This window comes from Lissotriton vulgaris, chromosome 4_1 (genome assembly GCF_964263255.1).
Source record: "Lissotriton vulgaris chromosome 4_1, aLisVul1.2, whole genome shotgun sequence".
NCBI lineage: Eukaryota > Metazoa > Chordata > Amphibia > Caudata > Salamandridae > Lissotriton > Lissotriton vulgaris.
Genome location: NC_141691.1, coordinates 2100660230 through 2100673379, shown reverse-complemented (window position 1 = coordinate 2100673379; position 13150 = coordinate 2100660230).

Below are 13150 nucleotides of genomic sequence, written 5' to 3'. Positions count from 1 at the left end.
AATTGTCACGGAACCTCACAGCCCGGCTTGCTTGAATCCAGTGGTGTGGAGAGCATTGGACTCACGTCTGAGCATACCCATCCCACTCGGGGTGACAAATTGCAAAAACCACAGTTGATGGACAGAATGCAGAACAATGTCATACATTCACCGCAGTACAGAGATCTGGGCCTAAATCAATTGTTTATTTGCACTCTACACCACCCCAATTCAGACATGGCCATATGCAAATCAGTCTGACCCTGTGCCTCATGGGAACAGTCCAGCCCGAAACTGCCAAGCCATGCCTTCCCTGGACCGGAAACAAGCTACCGAGGACCGGTTTCTGGCATTCCAGCCATCTTCAGCCCGGCTTGCTTGAATCCAGTGGTGTGGAGAACATGGGACTCAAGTCTGAGCATACCCATCCCACTCGGGATGACAAATGCAAAAACCGCAGTTGATGGACAGAATGCAGAACAATGTCATACATTTACTCCAGTACAGAGATCTGGGCCTAAATCCATCATTTTATTTTTGCACTCCACACCACCCCAGTTCAGACATGGCCATATGCAAATCTGTCTGACCCTGTGCCTCATGGGAACAATCCAGCCCGAACTGCCAAGCCATGCCTTCCCTGGACCGGAAACAATCTACAGAGGACCGGTTTCTGGCATTCCGGCCGTCTTCAGCCCGGCTTGCTTGAATCCAGTGGTGTGGAGAGCATGGGACTCACGTCTGAGCATACCCATCCCACTCGGGGTGACAAATTGCAAAAACCACAGTTGATGGACAGAATACAGAACAATGTCATAGATTCACCCCAGTACAGAGATCGGGGCCTAAATCAATCGTTTTTTTTCACTCCACACCACTTCAGTTCAGACATGACCATATGCAAATCAGTCTGACCCTGTGCCTCATGGGAACAGTCCAGCCCGAACTGCCAAGCCATGCCTTCCACCGGAAACAAGCTACTGAGGACTGGTTTCTGGCATTCCAGCCGTCTTCAGCCCGGCTTGCTTGAATACAGTGGTGTGGAGAGCATGGGACTCACGTCTGAGCATACCCATCCCACTCGGGTTGACAACTTGCAAAAACCACAGTTGATGGACAGAATACAGAACAATGTCATACATTCACCCCAGTACAGAGATCTGGGCCTAAATCCATCGTTTTTTTGCACTCCACACCACCCCAGTTCAGACATGGCCATATGCAAATCAGTCTGAACCTGTGCCTCATGGGAACAGTCCAACCCGAACTGGCAATCCTTGCCTCCCCTGGACCGTAAACAAGCTACTGAGGACCGGTTTCTGGCATTCCAGCAGTCTTCAGCCCGGCTTGCTTGAATCCAGGGGTGTGGAGAGCATGGGACTCAAGTTTGAGCATTCCCCTCCCACTCAGGGTGACAAATGCAAAAACCACAGTAGATGCACAGAATGCAGAACAATGTAATACATTCACCCCAGTACAGAGATCTGGGCCTAAATCCATTGTTTTTTGCACTCCACACCACCCCAGTTCAGACATGGCCATATGCAAATCAGTCTGACCCAGTGCCTCATGGGAACAGTCCAGCCCGAACTGCCAAGCCATGCCTTCCCTGGACCAGAAACAAGCTACTGAGGACCTGTTTCTGGCATTCCAGCCGTCTTTAGCCCAACTTGCTTTAATCCAGTGGTGTGGAGAGCATGGGACTCACGTCTGAGCATACCCATCCCACTCGGGGTGACAAATGCAAAACCCACAGTTGATGGAAAGAATGCAGAACAATGACATACATTCACCCCAGTACAGAGATCTGAGCCTAAATCCATCGTTTTTCTGCACTCCACACCACCCCACCCCAGTTCAGACATGGCCATATGCAAATCAGTCTGACCCTGTGCCTCATGGGAACAGTCCAGCCTGAACTGCCAAGCCATGCCTTCCCTGGACCAGAAACAAGCTATCCAGGACCGGTTTCTGGTATTCCAGCCGTCTTCAGCCCGGCTTGCTTGAATCCAGTGGTGTGGAGAGCATGGGACTCACGTCTGAGCATACCCATCCCACTCAGGGTGACTAATGCAAAACCCACAGTTGATGGACAGAATGTAGAACAATGTCATACATTCACCCCAGTACAGAGAATCGGGCCTAAATCCATCGTTCTTTTGCACTCCACACCACCCCAGTTCAGACATGGCCATATGCAAATCTGTCTGACCCTGTGCCTCATGGGAACAGTCCAGCCTGAACTGCCAAGCCATGCCTTCCCTGGACCGGAAACAAGCTACCGAGGACCGGTTTCTGGCATTCCAGCCGTCTTTTTCCCGGCTTGCTTGAATCCAGTGGTGTGGAGAGCATGGGACTCAAGTCTCAGCATACGCATCCCACTCTGGGTGACAAATGCAAAAACCAAAGTAGATGGACAGAATGCAGAACAATGTCATAGATTCACCCCAGTACAGAGATCGGGGCCTAAATCAATCGTGTTTTTGCACTCCACTCCACTTCAGTTCAGACATGACCATATGCAAATCAGTCTGACCTTGTGCCTCATGGGAACAGTCCAGCCCGAACTGCCAAGCCATGCCTTCCCTGGACCAGAAACAAGCTACCGAGGACCGGTTTCTGGCATTCCAGCCATCATCAGCCCGGCTTGCTTGAATCCAGTGGTGTGGAGAGCATGGGATTCACGTCTGTGCATACCCATCCCGTTCGGGGTGACAAATTGCAAAAACCACAGTTGATGGACAGAATGCAGAACAATGTCATACATTCACCCCAGTATAGAGATCTTGGTCGAAATCCATCGTTTTTTTGCACTCCACACCACCCCAGTTCAGACATGGCCATATGCAAATCAGTCTGACCTTGTGCCTCATTGGAACAGTCCAGCCCGAATTGCCAAGCCATGCCTTCCGTGGACAGGAAACAGGCTACCGAGGACCGGTTTCTGGCTTTCCAGTTGTCTTCAGCCCGGCTTGCTTGAATCCATTGGTGTGGAGAGCATAGGACTCACGTCTGAGCATACCCATCCCACTTGGGGTGACAAATGCAAAAATCACAGTTGATGGACAGAATGCAGAACAATGTCATACATTCACCCGAGTACAGAGATCTGGGTCTAAATCCATAGTTTTTTTGCACTCCACACCACTCCAGTTCAGACATGGCCATATGCAAATAGGTCGGACCCTGTGCCTCATAGGAACAGTCCAGCCCAAACTGCCAAGCCATGCCTTCTCTGGACCGGAAACAAGCTACCGAGGACCGGTTTCTGGCATTCCAGCCGTCTTCAACACGGCTTGCTTGAATCCAGTGGTGTGGAGAGAATGGACTCACGTCTGAGCATACCCATCCCACTTGGGGTGACAAATGCAAAAACCACAGTTGATGGACAGAATTCAGAACAATGTCATACATTCAGCCCAGTACAGAGATCTGGGCCTAAATCCATAGTTTTTTTGAACTCCACACCACTCCAGTTTAGACATGGCCATATGCAAATCTGTCTGACCCTGTGCCTCATGGGCACAGTCCAGCCTGAACTGCCAAGCCATGCCTTCCCTGGACCGGAAACAAGCTAACGAGGACCGGTTTCTGGCATTCCAGCCGTCTTCAGCCCGGCTTGCTTGAATCCATTGGTGTGGAGAGCATAGGACTCACGTCTGAGCATACCCATCCCACTTTGGGTGACAAATGCAAAAATCACAGTTGATGAACAGAATGCAGAACAATGTCATACATTCACCCCAGTACAGAGATCTAGGCCTAAATCCATCGTTTTTTTGCACTCCACACCACCCCGTTCAGACATGGCCATATGCAAATCAGTCTGACCCTGTGCCCCATGGGAACAGTCCAGCCCGAACTGCCAAGCCATGCCTTCCCTGGACTGAAAACAAGCTACCGAGGACCGGTTTCTGGCATTCCAGCCGTCTTCAACACAGCTTGCTTGAATCCAGTGGTGTGGAGAGCATGGGACTCACGTCTGAGCATACCCATCCCACTCGGGGTGACAAATGCAAAAACCACAGTTGATGGACAGAATGCAGAACAATGTCATACATTCACCACAGTACAGGGATCTGGGCCTAAATACATCCTTTTTCTGCACTCCACACCACCCCAGATCAGACATGGCCATATGCAAATCAGTCTGACCCTGTGCCTCATGGGAACAGTCCAGCCTGAACTGCCAAGCCATGCCTTCCCTGGACCGGAAACAAGCTACCCGGACCGTTTTCTGGTATTCCAGCCGTCTTCAGCCCGGCTTGCTTGAATCCAGTGGTGTGGAGAGCATGGTACTCACGTCTGAGCATACCCATCCCACTCGGGGGGACTAATGCAAAAACCACAGTTGATGAGCAGAATGCAGAACAATGTCATACATTCACCCTAGTACAGAGAAATGGGCCTACATCCCTTGTTTTTTGCACTCCACACCACCCCAGTTCAGACATGGCCATATGCAAATCAGTCTGACCCTGTGCCTCATGGGAACAGTCCAGCCCGAACTGCCAAGCCATGCCTTCCCTGGATCAGAAACAAGCTACTGAGGACCAGTTTCTGGCATTCCAGCCGTCTTTAGCCCGGCTTGCTTGAATCCAGTGGTGTGTAGAGCATGGGACTTACGTCTGAGCATACCCATCCCACTCGGGGTGACAAATGCAAAACACACAGTTGATGGACAGAATGCAGAACAATGTCATACATTCACCCCAGTACATAGATCTGGGCCTAAATCCATCTTTTTTTGCACTCCACACCACCCCAGTTCAGACATGGCCAAATGCAAATCTGTCTGACCCTGTGCCTCATGGGAACAATCCAGCCTGACCTGCCAAGCCATGCCTTCCCTCGACCGGAAACAAGCTACCGAGGACCGGTTTCTGGCATTCCAGCCATCTTCAGCCCGGCTGGCTTGAATCCAGTGGTGTGGAGAGCATGGGACTCACGTCTGAGCATACCCATCCCACTGGGGGCGACAAATTGCAAAAACCACAGTTGATGGACAGAATGCAGAACAATGTCATACATTCACCCCAGTATAGATATCTGGGCCTAAATCCAGCGTTTTTTTGCACTCCACACCACCCCAGTTCAGACATGGCCATATGCAAATCAGTCTGACCCTGTGCCTCATTGTAACAGTCCAGCCCGAACTGCCAAGCCATGCCTTCCCTGGACAGGAAACAAGATACCGAGGACCGGTTTCTGGCATTCCAGCCATCTTCAGCCCGGCATGCTTGAATCCAGTGGTGTGGAGAGCTTGGGACTCACGTCTGAGCATACCCATGCCACTCGAGGTGACAAATGCAAAAATCACAGTTGATGAACAGAATGCAGAACAATATCATACATTCACCCCAGTACAGAGATCTAGGCCTAAATCCATCGTTTTTTTGCACTCCATACCACCCGGTTCAGACATGGCCATATGCAAATCAGCCTGACCCTGTGCCCCATGGGAACAGTCCAGCCCGAACTGCCAAGCCATGCCTTCCCTGGACCGGAAACAAGCTACAGAGGACCGGTTTCTGGCATTCCAACTGTCTTCAACACGGCTTGCTTGAATCCAGTGGTGTGGAGAGCATGGGACTCACGTCTGAGCATACCCATCCCACTCGGGATGACATATGCAAAAACCACAGTTGATGGACAGAATTCAGAACAATGGCATACATTCACCACAGTACAGAGATCTGGGCCTAAATCCATCGTTTTTTGTACGCCACACCACCCCAGTTCAGATATGGCCATATGCAAATTAGTCTGACCCTGTGCCTCATGGGAACAGTCTAGCCCGAGCTGCCAAGCCATGCCTTCCCTAGACCGGAAACAAGCTACCAAGGACCGGTTTCTGGCATTCCAGCCGTCTTTAGCCCGGCTTGCTTGAATCCAGTGGTGTGGAGAGCATGGGACTCATGTCTGAGCATACCCATCCCACTCGGGTTGACAAATGCAAAAACTACAGTAGATGGACAGAATGCAGAACAATGTCATACATTCACCCCAGTACAGAGATCTGGGCCTAAATCCATAGTTTTTTTGCACTCCACACCACCCCAGTTCAGACATGGCCCTATGCAAATCAGTCTGACCCTGTGCCTCATGAAAACAGTCCAGCCCGAACTGCCAAGCCATGCCTTCCCTGGACCGGAAACAAGCTACCCAGGACCGGTTTCTGGTATTCCAGCTGTCTTCAGCCCGGATTGCTTGAATCCAGTGGTGTGGAGAGCATGGGACTGACGTCTGAGCATACCCATCCCACTCGGGGTGACAAATGCAAAAACCACAGTAGATGGACAGAATGCAGAACAATGTCTTACATTCACCCCAGTACAGAGATCTGGGCCTAAATCCATAGTTTTTTTGCATTCCACACCACCCCAGTTCAGACATGGCCCTATGCAAATTATTCTGACCCTGTGCCTCATGGGAACAGTCCAGCCCGAACTGCCAAGCCATGCCTTCCCTGGACCGGAAACAAGCTACCCAGGATCGGTTTCTGGTATTCCAGCTGTCTTCAGCCCTGTTTGCTTGAATACAGTGGTGTGGAGAGCATGGGACTCACGTCTGAGCATACCCATCCCACTCGGGGTGACAAATGCAAAAACCACAGTAGATGGACAGAATGCAGAACAATGTCATACATTAACCCTAGTACAGAGATCTGGGCCTAAATCCATAGTTTTTTTGCACTCCACACCACCCCAGTTCAGACATGGCCTTATGCAAATCAGTCTGACCCTGTGCCTCATGGGAACAGTCTAGCCCGAACTGCCAAGCCATGCCTTCCCTGGACCGGAAACAAGCTACCGAGGACCAGTTTCTGGAATTCCAGCCATCTTCAGCCCGGCTTGCTTGAATCCAGTGGTGTGAAGAGCATGGGACTCACGTCTGAGCATACCCATCCCACTCGGGGAGACAAATTGCAAAAACCACAGTTGATGGACAGAATGCAGAACAATGTCATACATTCACCCCAGTACAGAGATCTGGGCATAAATCCATCGTTTTTTTGCACCCCTCACCACCCCAGTTCACACATGGCTATATGCAAATCAGTCTGACCCTGTGCCTCATGGGAACAGTCCAGCCGGAACTGCCAAGCCATGCCTTCCCTGGACCGGAAACAAACTACCCAGGACCGGTTTCTTGCATTCCAGCCGTCTTCAGCCCAGCTTGCTTGAATCCAGTGGTGTGGAGAGCATGGGACTCACGTCTGAGCATACCCATCCCACTCGGGGAGACAAATTGCAAAAACCACAGTTTATGGACAGAATGCAGAACAATGTCATACATTCACCCCAGTACAGAGATCTGGGCCTAAATCCATCGTTTTTTTGCACTCCATACCTCCCCAGTTCAGACATGGCCATATGCAAATCAGTCTGCACTTGTGCCTCATGGGAACAGTTTAGCCCGAACTGCCAAGCCATGCCTTCCCTGGACCGGAAACAAGCTACTGAGGACCGGTTTCTGGCATTCCAGCCGTCTTCAGCCCGGCTTGCTTGAATCCATTGGTGTGGAGAGCATGAGACTTACCTCTGAGCATTCCCATCCCACTCGGGGTGATGAATGCAAAAACCACAGTTGAAGGACAGAATGCAGAACAATGTCATACATTCACCCCAGTACAGAGATCTGGGCCTACATCCATTGTTTTTTGCACTCCACACCACCCCAGTTCAGACATGGCCATATGCAAATCTGTTCGACCCTGTGCCTCATGGGAACAGTCCAGCCTGAACTTCCAAGCCATACCTTCCCTGGACCGGAAACAAGCTACCGAGGACTGGTTTCTGGCATTCCAGCCGTCTTTAGCCCGGCTTGCTTGAATCCAGTGGTGTGGAGAGCATGGGACTCAAGTCTCAGCATACCCATCCCACTCTGGGTGACAAATGCAAAAACCAAAGTTGATGGACAGAATGCAGAACTATGTCATACATTCACCCAAGTACAGACATCTGGGTCTAAATCCATAGTTTTTTTGCACTCCACACCAATCCAGTTCAGACATGGCCATATGCAAATAGGTCTGACCCTGTGCCTCATAGGAACAGTCCAGCCCGAACTGCCAAGCCATGCCTTCCCTGGACCGGAAACACGCTACTGAGGACTGGTTTCTGGCATTCCAGCCGTCTTCAGCCCGGCTTGCTTGAATCCAGTGGTGTGGAGAGCATGGGACTCACGTCTGAGCATACCCATCCCACTCGGGGTGACAAATGCAAAAACCACAGTTGATGGACAGAATTCAGAACAATGTCATACATTCACCCCTGTACAGAGATCTTGGCCTAAATTCATCGTTTTTTTGCACTCCACACCATCCCAGTTCAGACATGGCCATATGCAAATCTGTCTGACCCTGTGCCTCATGGGAACAGTCCAGCCCGAACTGCCAAGCCATGCCTTCCCTGGACCGGAAACAAGCTACCGAGGACCGGTTATTGGCATTCCAGCCGTCTTCAGCCCGGCTTGCTTGAATCCAGTGGTGTGGAGAGCATGGGACTCACGTCTGAGCATACCCATCCCACTTTGGGTGACAAATGCAAAAATCACAGTTGATGAACAGAATGCAGAACAATGTCATACATTCACCCCAGTACAGAGATCTAGGCCTAAATCCATCGTTTTTTTGCACTCCACACCACCCCGTTCAGACATGGCCATATGCAAATCAGTCTGACCCTGTGCCCCATGGGAACAGTCCAGCCCGAACTGCCAAGCCATGCCTTCCCTGGACTGAAAACAAGCTACCGAGGACCGGTTTCTGGCATTCCAGCCGTCTTCAACACAGCTTGCTTGAATCCAGTGGTGTGGAGAGCATGGGACTCACGTCTGAGCATACCCATCCCACTCGGGGTGACAAATGCAAAAACCACTGTTGATGGACAGAATGCAGAACAATGTCATACATTCACCACAGTACAGGGATCTGGGCCTAAATACATCCTTTTTCTGCACTCCACACCACCCCAGATCAGACATGGCCATATGCAAATCAGTCTGACCCTGTGCCTCATGGGAACAGTCCAGCCTGAACTGCCAAGCCATGCCTTCCCTGGACCGGAAACAAGCTACCCAGGACCGTTTTCTGGTATTCCAGCCGTCTTCAGCCCGGCTTGCTTGAATCCAGTGGTGTGGAGAGCATGGTACTCACGTCTGAGCATACCCATCCCACTCGGGGGGACTAATGCAAAAACCACAGTTGATGAGCAGAATGCAGAACAATGTCATACATTCACCCTAGTACAGAGAAATGGGCCTACATCCCTTGTTTTTTGCACTCCACACCACCCCAGTTCAGACATGGCCATATGCAAATCAGTCTGACCCTGTGCCTCATGGGAACAGTCCAGCCCGAACTGCCAAGCCATGCCTTCCCTGGATCAGAAACAAGCTACTGAGGACCAGTTTCTGGCATTCCAGCCGTCTTTAGCCCGGCTTGCTTGAATCCAGTGGTGTGTAGAGCATGGGACTTACGTCTGAGCATACCCATCCCACTCGGGGTGACAAATGCAAAAACCACAGTTGATGGACAGACTGCAGAACAATGTCATACATTCACCCCTGTACAGAGATCTTGGCCTAAATTCATCGTTTTTTTGCACTCCACACCATCCCAGTTCAGACATGGCCATATGCAAATCTGTCTGACCCTGTGCCTCATGGGAACAGTCCAGCCCGAACTGCCAAGCCATGCCTTCCCTGGACCGGAAACAAGCTACCGAGGACCGGTTATTGGCATTCCAGCCGTCTTCAGCCCGGCTTGCTTGAATCCAGTGGTGTGGAGAGCATGGGACTCACGTCTGAGCATACCCATCCCACTCGGGGTGACAAATGCAAAAACCACAGTTGATGGACAGAATTCAGAACAATGTCATACATTCACCCCAGTACTGAGATCTGAGCCTAAATCCATAATTTTTTTGCACTCCACACCACCCCAGTTCAGACATGGCCATATGCAAATCTGTCTGACCCTGTGCCTCATGGGAACAGTCCAGCCCGAACTGCCAAGCCATGCCTTCCCTGGACCGGAAATAAGATACCGAGGACCGGTTTCTGGCATTACAGCCGTCTTCAGCCCGGCTTGCTTGAATCCAGTGGTGTGGAGAGCATAGGACTCACGTCTGAGCATACCCATCCAACTCGGGGTGACAAATGCAAAAACCACAGTTGATGGACAGAATGCAGAACAATGTCATAGATTCACCCCATTACAGAGATCGGGGCCTAAATCAATTGTTTTTTTGCACTCCACACCACTTCAGTTCAGACATGACCATATGCAAATCTGTCTGACCCTGTGCCTCATGGGAACAGTCCACCCCGAACTGCCAAGCCATGTATTCCCTGGACCGGAAACAAGCTACCGAGGACAGGTTTCCTGCATTCTAGACATCTTCAGCCCGGCTTGCTTGAATCAAGTGGTGTGGAGACCATGGGACTCACGTCTGAGCATACCCATCCCACTCAGGGTGACAAATGCAAAAACCACAGTTGATGGACAGAATGCAGAACAATGTCATACATTGACCCCAGTACATAGATCTGGGCCTAAATCCATCCTTTTTTTGCACTCCACACCACCCCAGATCAGACATGGCCATATGCAAATCAGTCTGACCCTGTGCCTCATGGGAACAGTCCAGCCTGAACTGCCAAGCCATGCCTTCCCTGGACCGGAACCAAGCTACCCAGGACCGGTTTCTGGTATTCCAGCCGTCTTCAGCCCAGCTTGCTTGAATCCAGTGGTGTGGAGAGCATGGGACTCACGTCTGAGCATACCCATCCCACTTGGGGGGACAAATGCAAAAACCACAGTTGATGAACAGAATGCAGAACAATGTCATACATTCAACCTAGTACAGAAATCTTGGCCTACATCCATTGTTTTTTGCACTCCACACCACCCCAGTTCAGACATGGCCATATGCAAATCTGTCTGACACTGTGCTTCATGGGAACAGTCCAGCCTGACCTGCCAAGCCATGCCTTCCCTGGACCGGAAACAAGCTACAGAGGACCGGTTTCTGGCATTCCAACTGTCTTCAACACGGCTTGCTTGAATCCAGTGGTGTGGAGAGCATGGGACTCACGTCTGAGCATACCCATCCCACTCGGGATGACATATGCAAAAACCACAGTTGATGGACAGAATTCAGAACAATGGCATACATTCACCACAGTACAGAGATCTGGGCCTAAATCCATCGTTTTTTGTACGCCACACCACCCCAGTTCAGATATGGCCATATGCAAATTAGTCTGACCCTGTGCCTCATGAGAACAGTCTAGCCCGAGCTGCCAAGCCATGCCTTCCCTAGACCGGAAACAAGCTACCAAGGACCGGTTTCTGGCATTCCAGCCGTCTTTAGCCCGGCTTGCTTGAATCCAGTGGTGTGGAGAGCATGGGACTCATGTCTGAGCATACCCATCCCACTCGGGTTGACAAATGCAAAAACTACAGTAGATGGACAGAATGCAGAACAATGTCATACATTCACCCCAGTACAGAGATCTGGGCCTAAATCCATAGTTTTATTGCACTCCACACCACCCCAGTTCAGACATGGCCCTATGCAAATCAGTCTGACCCTGTGTCTCATGGAAACAGTCCAGCCCGAACTGCCAAGCCATGCCTTCCCTGGACCGGAAACAAGCTACCCAGGACCGGTTTCTAGTATTCCAGCTGACTTCAGCCCGGATTGCTTGAATCCAGTGGTGTGGAGAGCATGGGACTGACGTCTGAGCATACCCATCCCACTCGGGGTGACAAATGCAAAAACCACAGTAGATGGACAGAATGCAGAACAATGTCTTACATTCACCCCAGTACAGAGATCTGGGCCTAAATCCATAGTTTTTTTGCATTCCACACCACCCCAGTTCAGACATGGCCCTATGCAAATTATTCTGACCCTGTGCCTCATGGGAACAGTCCAGCCCGAACTGCCAAGCCATGCCTTCCCTGGACCGGAAACAAGCTACCCAGGACCGGTTTCTGGTATTCCAGCTGTCTTCAGCCCTGTTTGCTTGAATACAGTGGTGTGGAGAGCATGGGACTCACGTCTGAGCATACCCATCCCACTCGGGGTGACAAATGCAAAAACCACAGTAGATGGACAGAATGCAGAACAATGTCATACATTAACCCTAGTACAGAGATCTGGGCCTAAATCCATAGTTTTTTTGCACTCCACACCACCCCAGTTCAGACATGGCCTTATGCAAATCAGTCTGACCCTGTGCCTCATGGGAACAGTCTAGCCCGAACTGCCAAGCCATGCCTTCCCTGGACCGGAAACAAGCTACCGAGGACCAGTTTCTGGAATTCCAGCCATCTTCAGCCCGGCTTGCTTGAATCCAGTGGTGTGAAGAGCATGGGACTCACGTCTGAGCATACCCATCCCACTCGGGGAGACAAATTGCAAAAACCACAGTTGATGGACAGAATGCAGAACAATGTCATACATTCACCCCAGTACAGAGATCTGGGCCTAAATCCATCGTTTTTTTGCACCCCTCACCACCCCAGTTCACACATGGCTATATGCAAATCAGTCTGACCCTGTGCCTCATGGGAACAGTCCAGCCCGAACTGCCAAGCCATGCCTTCCCTGGACCGGAAACAAACTACCCAGGACCGGTTTCTTGCATTCCAGCCGTCTTCAGCCCAGCTTGCTTGAATCCAGTGGTGTGGAGAGCATGGGACTCACGTCTGAGCATACCCATCCCACTCGGGGAGACAAATTGCAAAAACCACAGTTTATGGACAGAATGCAGAACAATGTCATACATTCACCCCAGTACAGAGATCTGGGCCTAAATCCATCGTTTTTTTGCACTCTATACCTCCCCAGTTCAGACATGGCCATATGCAAATCAGTCTGAACTTGTGCCTCATGGGAACAGTTTAGCCCGAACTGCCAAGCCATGCCTTCCCTGGACCGGAAACAAGCTACTGAGGACCGGTTTCTGGCATTCCAGCCGTCTTCAGCCCGGCTTGCTTGAATCCAGTGGTGTGGAGAGCATGAGACTTACCTCTGAGCATTCCCATCCCACTCGGGGTGATGAATGCAAAAACCACAGTTGAAGGACAGAATGCAGAACAATGTCATACATTCACCCCAGTACAGAGATCTGGGCCTACATCCATTGTTTTTTG